Consider the following 8497-nt stretch of genomic DNA (forward strand, 5'->3'; position numbering starts at 1 on the left):
TCAACTGCGCCTGTCTCTTCTTTATAAACAAAGCTATTAAAGATATTATCCAATGCAGACGCGGAAACAATTGTTTGTTCCCGTGTGCGTCACCTATTGTGTGGCTAATTACCTATAAATGACTCCCGAGCCCCTCCTGTGATGTCTCAGGCAGGATTTACTGGCAACATGATTTAATCTCTCCAGAGTGTTTATGTTTACCTGTCAACAGGCTGACTGAGGCAGATGGGTGGAAGTTTTGAGAACACCCTTGTAAACATGCTGTTCTTAAAAACAATGTGCCATCACTTAACTGTAGAGAACACGGATATCCACAGTCTAAATAAAATCTTAATATATCTCTAATAAAGAACATATGGTAAATCATTGATAAATCATTGCTTTGTTTATCAAATGAAGAGACTGAAATTATTATATTAAAATATAAACTGGGTTATTTGTGTCCAGAACTAACTACTGTGTAATGTATGAACATTTGTGATCACGTCTGTGTCATAGTTTTCATGATATTAACATGGGTCGTTGAATTTGTTTTGCGCAAATAAGTTTGGATCAGTACAATAGCACCATTGCAGGGAAACAAACCATCACTGGAACAGACAAACATCCTGCCAGTTGCACTGGGAAAGGATGGGGTCGTACCATTAATTCAACAACCAAGTGTGTATTGTGTTTGGCGCCAATTAATAAATACAGCACTTAGAGCCAAACGAAGGGAGAGCCATTCCCGTCTAAAGGATATCCTTTGTTTAACATCAAGTGTTTTTCCACATTTGGGATGTGCAGTGTACTGCAGGGGTGGCTGTGACGATATCAAAGGTCAGCTCGGTTGGATGCTTCTGGGAGTCGTTTTATTAGACTGACTGAGACAAAGGATGTGTTAAAAAATTTCACTGGAAAATCAGCGTTATGATGCTGTCTGTGCACAAAGGTTTCCTGTCATCTCAATGAACTCTCCTGTTGACCAGTGTCATTTCTTTATTTCCCATATCCAAATGAAGCCATTTTAAATAAAACAATGGACAATGATTACTTTAACTGAATGATTACATTTTTTATTTATCTATCTATCTATATTAATCTATCTAGTTTGAGTTTAACATACTTTTTCTCTTTAATTAGAAAAAATATGTGTATATGTGGAAACACAAAACAAAAATGACCATTAAATAATGGTACGCGTAAACAACAGACTTTCAATGAGCAACGTAAATGAACATTTTATGTTTGAGACGAAGCGGAAAGAAGCACTTGGCCTGCCTCTATATTGTAATCCATCAGAACTCAATCTTATAAACTAACTCTCAAGTGATCAAGTTATCTGTTCATGCTCTAACAACACAAACCAATCAAGAATGTAAAAAGAAAAAAAACCCAATAATATCATGATGAGTGGCCTTACGCTCACCTTTCTTATTTCTGTACTGCAAAATATACTTTTTGTACATCTTTTAAACCTGACTAATATGTTTTGTTTTGATTTCCTCCTCCGGTCCCACAAATACGTGCACATTCGTTTACAGATATGTGCAAGCGCGACATTGTTTCAAATAAAATCTTCCTCTTAAGATCAAGAACCGGGTGTACTGTATCAGCTTGTTATCATGCAGAACAAAGGACCAAAGAGGAGGTTTGACATGTACCTCAACATAAATGACTTTTAACATTGTTGACATGATCATTTAGCAATGACAAACACTTCCAAAAAATGTGTGATTTTCTCATATAAGCTCAACTACTTTAGCCAACACTGAATACTGTCTAACAGGCTTCCAACAACATCATTGGTTAGTCTATCCATACTTGTCCATATTTTTCAAGTAGGTCATTATTCAGTCCACGTGTGCCACTAAGATCATGATCATCTTAAGGCTAAATGACAGATTATCAAACAGATCACTGGCTGCTCTGTAGGGATTTTGACTCTGAGCATTGCAAACAGCACTGATGAAGACTTGGGGCTACTGCGTCTCATTTTGCCCGGCCACCTCCCTCTTCATCCTGATACAGGAAAGAGAACGGGTGCTTATGATTACGACCTCCTTCCTCACCTGGGGTTGCAGGGTTGTGACCTCTTTTGTCTGTTTCTGCTAATGCTCCCTCTTAACTGTGACTTCTAATTGCATTTCCTATCCCCCTCAGTCCCACCGCTGCTCAGGCTGGTAAAGACATCAGGGGGCAAAACCCTTTCTCTTGTGCAGATCGTTTTGAGGAGGGGGGCTGGTAATCGCTGGAAACAGCTGGGAGGGAAAATGTACCCAAGCACTGACGTCCTTTTGCGCAACTGTGACTTTCACCTTGACCTCTTGCAGCAGAGGAGTTATGGAAAGGAAAACACGGGTGAGTTTAACTGCTTAAAGAGGATGTGTTTGACTTCATGTAACCCGTGTTAGAAGACCTCATAGAGCCTCAGTTTTATGGGCAAATCCTGCATTCCTAAAGTTTCACACGTAATGTCAGCATAACAAAATACTACAGATACAGCTTCTCTTAGGCAACTGCAGCACCTAAACATAAAGCCTTGCATTAACCCTTTCAAACCTGAGCAAATGTAAGTGATTTCTGTTAAAACATAGGGGAAATTCTACAAGCAGCTTACAAGACATGGCCTAAAAATTACCTAGAAAAAGTGCTGAAAATAAAATGTATATGTGAATTTAATTTATTATATTTTTCTGTAACATCATTTGTAATATATAATTATGATGATTATAAATATTTTTTTCTAAAAATGTTTGCCTCTTTTTTTAAAGCTTATTTTTATTTTTTATTTTTCTTGCAAGTATGTTTTATTGTATTACAGTATGCTCAAATCAAATGTTCAAAAAATATTAGCAACTAAGTTACAAAATATCCAGTTTGTTCATAAAAGTAAATGTTTGCGTACCTATTAATTTCAGGGGAAATGCTATGGGAGCTACGACTCCCCAGATACATTTTGGCAAGAAACATCAGGTGGAAGATAAGGATTTTGCTGGTTTTACCATTTTTGCTAAATCTGAAGCTAATCACACAAACTAGTGGTCCAGTCAGTTGGAGGACTAGGCCAAAACTTTGTTGCATGTGTAGAATAATTCCAACCAACCTGATCAGTTAGGACTGATTGTATAATATATGTATCTGCTGTATGAATAATACAAGACAAGTTCTCTGCCAGGAAGATGGCTGTGGGAATGTGTGTGTGTGTGTGTGCGTGCGTGTGTGTGTGTACGTGTGCGTGCATGCGTGTGACTGTGCAGCTAATCACACAAACTAGTGGACCAGTCAGCCTGTTATTTTCTGTGCACAGTAATGATTTCATGCTCAATGACCTCTCGTGGTTGTGGTGATTTACAGTTGTTAAAAAACCTGTTTTATTGACTGTTTCGTGCCATAATTGACTGCTGACTCCCTACTTCTGCGAACCAGCTGGTAGATGCCATATGTTTTCTGGAAATAGGCCAAAACAAAACAAGGTTAGCTTTCGGCTGCCACACATCCTCATATCATAGTGGGAGCATTTCAGGGAATGAATCCGAAACGAGAGGCTTTACAGAGGACATTTTTTCTCAAGTGTCATTTGTTGTAAACATGGTGGAGGTCATGAACTGAGTTGCTGTAAGCCCAGACCAGCTGCAACACTGTCCTATTTATCTATGTCATTGATTATCCATCACATACCGAGAGCCTTACTGGTGTTACACTGCAGGCAAGGATATAGAGAAGATTACGAATCATCTAGTCTGCTAAGAGAGAGCTATAGAGCTAAAGCCACTGCAGTTATTTAGGTACAATCCCTCATTCCTGCTAATGCTAAGAGACGTCAGTGTAAACTCCCATTATTATTATATATTACGCATTAACTCTCATTAGGTGACGGGAGAAACCTGGCTCAGCAGGAGGATGTCCCCTGTCTGACCCCATGATGATAAATATTTGCTCATAATGAATAAAAGTCACTTTTTTTGTGGTGCCAAAATGTAATCTGTTTTCTGGTTCCTAACAAATGTTAGAGGTTATCAGTCGTCTTTGTATTTTGAGTGAAATAGAAAGTGACACCAAGAGAAGTGGAAAATCCCAAATTTATTTCATAAGTCAGTAATGATTTTGTAAATCCCCAGAGGTCCCTTTAGGTCAACTGACCCCAGCCCCAGGTCTGCTCTGATGCAAATAGTGAAATGCCTTTCATTTTTCTTTGTATCCATTTTCAACAAAACTCTACACTAATAGACATTTATAGAGCTTTTTTTGTCATTTTGTTTTCTGCATTCTGATGAGCTCTGACCATATATTTGCCATTTTATGGGTGCATGATTGTTTTTTGTTATCTGTGTTGCCCGAACAGAGAGCTTTTTATATGTTGTATGTGTGCATTTGTAAATAGGAACACAGCATCTCAGTCAAGTCCCCAGGAGGTGCGCTGGGCTTTGAAGCCAATTTTTGTTGTGGCCAAAACAATAGAATAACATCCATCTTGTGATGCCATGTGTCCCGAAAAACGATCCTATAAAGCATATAAAGGGGGCACAAGCAACTTTCGCAGGCCAGTCGAGCAACTAACTGCCACTGGCCAAGCAGCTAACTTCAGGATTAGCCCTCGACTAATAAAATGATTAATCTTGCGGCTCTTCCAGACTTGCCAAATGTTGTCAGACTGAACGTATCAAATCCTGACAGTGAAACAAGGCATTTCATGAAGGTTGTGACACAGAAGAAACATATCCAATTAATTTTAGACATATCTTTAACAATGTTAGACTATGGGAAAAAGTATTTTTGGCCCAAATGGCATCACATGATGGACCTGGAAGATGCATTTCCACTGTTTGGCCACTATGTCAAATTAGCTCTCTATTTTAGGGCCCTTCCTGAGACGAAGTCGTGAATCCTATGATAGAAAAGGCCTGACCTGGGCAAGTAGGGGAGTTTTGTTGTTTGTTTTTTTCTAACCTTAACACCTACTATTGAGTACTCGTTGACTTTGTTGGTTACATTGTTTATGTTAAGGCAAGAGGAGCAGGACTATCTGGGGTTAGGTTGAGAGCGTCAGTGTAAGCCAATCAGAGGCAGAGTAAGGCAGATTAAGACAAGCAGTTCCTTCGCTGTCCTAGGAAATGCTAATTTCCTTCCTGGAGCCCAGCTGCCAAACAGCAACTTTCATAGAAATGCCCTCCAACACAGCATCCAGTTCTCTTTCTATATCCATGATCTTTGGCAGTAAATTAGCACTAAACATAACTCCCTTTTTTCCTGTTAAACAATTCTTTTTAGGAGTTTTTTCTGATTTGAATCAAGGGCTATATGCTGTAAATGTAATAATCACATATGAGACTAAGATTTGTGATTTCCAGACCTTATAAATAAAGTTCCCCTGTCCTGAAAGTGGGTGTCTTGGGCAAGAGAAGATGAATTTTTTTATCCTAAGGTCCACAGCTCATGTCAGAACAGATATATAAAACTGTTTAAATTATAACGTTAGGGTTATAATAATGTAGTTAAACATTTGAATAATGTGACAGAGCAGCCTGTTTCTAACCTGGTGGCATTAAATTGTCTACTGCTACCATCTAGTGTTTATAGCAGTGTATTGCCATACTGGATTTGGAGAGAAATTTTGTAAATATAATATTAAGCTTCCTTCTTGCTCTGCTTCTTCATACAGGTTTAAAACATGTACTCATTTTTGAAGCAGTGAGTTAATTTCACTCTAAATTTATTATTATGAGTCACGGTGAATTCATTGGATAATCATATGATCTTTCTGCAAAAAAAAAAAATAAAAATCTGAATTCAGAGTAAGTGAAAGCTTTTGAATGTGGAGCAATATTGTGTTTCCATTTTTGACCAAATAGTGTATTATCTTGTAGAATCTGATGTAAAGGAGGTTAATCAGCAGACAATTTTTTAAAGGATTTAATTGTTTTTTTCCTCTTTCAGACCTCAGTTTACATTTCAATCCAGTCCAGTCACTGTTCTCGTCTCTCCTGTCTGTCTTCACTGCTCAGTGTGCTTGAAGCAGCTAAACACTTTCTCCCAGCAGACAAGTCTGAGGGAGAACATGTCCATGTCCCAACATGACAGTGAGAAACTGTGACAGGCAGACAGACATGCCTTTGGGTGCTGGCCCCAGCAGAAGGTGTGAATGAATAATTGATCCCAAGAAATCAAATTAGTGTCTCTCTGACCCTGTTGGGCAAAACGTTTCCACACAAGAGTTTTTATTCATATTGTTGCTGCAAAATGACGCGTGCACATTTAAATACAACACCATATGGTATTATAAATATGCTCTTGTTAAACTCTCCTAGCTGTTTACCTTTCAAAGAGTTTATTTAAGAATCAGCTGTGGAGAGGGGCCGACTGACACAGCATGTTTACGGGGCTTGTTTATAGAGTAATTTATTTAGACATGTATAGTGTGTTCTGAGAAAAACAGAAATTGAACAGCTATGGCTCTACCTCTCAGAGCTAATAAGATATTACAAATATGGGTTACTGAAGATACTACTTATTTATGTTAATTATGTCTGTTTAATTTACTTGAAGGCTGGATAAATAAACAAATATAGCAGAAAAACTGTCCCCAGAGGCCGAATTAAAAAAAAAAAAAAAAAAAGCCCTTAATCCCTGCATGTGAGTTAGATTTGGTAATTTAATTAGTGTGACATTTGCTGGATAATTTGCATCACTGAAGTGGAGATGTTAGAAACTGTGTTAGTTTAATTTTTTTTTAGAAATACACTTGTGTTGATGATGTTAATGATAATGCCCCTCTGAACATTAATGCACTGGTCTGTCCTACAGGTGTATGTATTTATTACTGTTGTGGAATAATAATTTTTATATTCTTATATGTTATTATTAATGTAACGTAAAATTCTCATATTTTTATTTCATGTGCAGTATATTCCACACCCTGAGACAACAGATAGTTTTGTGCTATATCTGGTGTAAAACATATATTGTACAATGTCCCTGTTTTAAATAAATCAGTAGGTCCTAAGTTAAATTATAAGGTAGGCTATAGCCTATTATATCAGTTAAATTAATAATTTGACATCTTTGGGATATATTCGTATTTGCTTTCTTGCCAAGAGTTAGATGAGGAGATACCACTCATATTATTTTCACCGCTTGCATGTGGGCTGCGTTACGGCTCCGCTGCGGTTTTGCTCGCAGTTTCTCACCTCCATAATTAGCTTCTCCTCGTCCCTGTTGTCAGTAGTGACCTCTGAAAACCTCTGACCTATTGGATCCAGGCCTGGATCCTCTCATTCTTGACATTTTGTTGATGTAGTTACGTGAAATACGATCAGACGTAAACACGAAGTGTTTTATTCTGAAAATTGATGTGATGTTTTGATGTTGAGTCGCTGTCTGACTTCCTGTTTGCTCTCTGCGTAATTCGGCTACATTGATGGGAAGTGCACCGGCGTCTGCAAAAAAAAGTCCAGAGTTTTTGATGTCTATTGTCAAGTTTGCAGAAATGAAACTTATCCTGTATTGTCATAACTACAGAGGCCGTTACAAACAAGAAATGGCCCCATCTAGAGCCAGTGTTGTTTTGTCTGTCCTGGGCTACTGTAGAAGCAACATGGCAGGATCGGTGGAAAAGGGACCTGCTCCGTATGTTATTTTCAGGTGATTAGACGCCTATAAAGACACTGTCAGGAATATGCTATTCAGTTTCTGCCAGCTGTTGCCCTTAAATCCTGCACACTGGACCTGTATATGTTATACTACAGCTGGCAGCTGGTTTGCATTAAACAGAGGGAAACAGCTAGCTTGGCTTAGCTGAACGAAACCCGCCTAACAGCAACTCTAAAGCCTACTGCAGATATGGTAGATACAGTGGGTTATGTGCTGAGTTATGCCTTGTATTATGTCTTTTTTTGTTACATTTGAGCAGAGCCAAGCTAACTTCATCCTGTTTCTAGTTTTTATGCTAAGTCAAGCTAACAGTTTCCTGGTTGTAGCGTCATATTAGTTTCCAGCCCAACAGGTATGGCGACTGCACTTCAAACCGAGCTCGGCTCTGGTACATTTTGTTTTAATTTGTACATAAACGGAAGTAACAACATTTGGCTTTATGAGGGTTTATGTGACTAACAAGAAACTATGTGTTTCTTGGTGGGCGCAGTGACTTCCTGGGGTTTCTGGTAGTTTCCTCATTTCTTCCTGTCGTGTCGGGCACGCCCGCCACAGCTGTCATCAGACTGCTGAGCAGGGAGCTGCCATGTTTCTGTGCCAGGGGCAGCCACTCTTTCACCGTCACTTATTTAATATGAAAAACAATATCATTCTCAGATATCAGTTTTTGGTGGCATAAATAGATTTCCATACTGTACAAGTCCTGTTCTTATTATTGTTAGAAATTTCAAACACACTCCAAAAACATCATATATTTTTCGACAAATCATAGTGATGGTGCATCTACCTGTGTGAAGGCATGGATGGATATGTAGCAGTGACTTAAGGTAGTTACAACAGGCCCAAGTGCTCGCTACTTACTAGTTAT

This window comes from Plectropomus leopardus, chromosome 12 (assembly GCF_008729295.1).
Source record: "Plectropomus leopardus isolate mb chromosome 12, YSFRI_Pleo_2.0, whole genome shotgun sequence".
NCBI classification, from domain to species: domain Eukaryota; kingdom Metazoa; phylum Chordata; class Actinopteri; order Perciformes; family Serranidae; genus Plectropomus; species Plectropomus leopardus.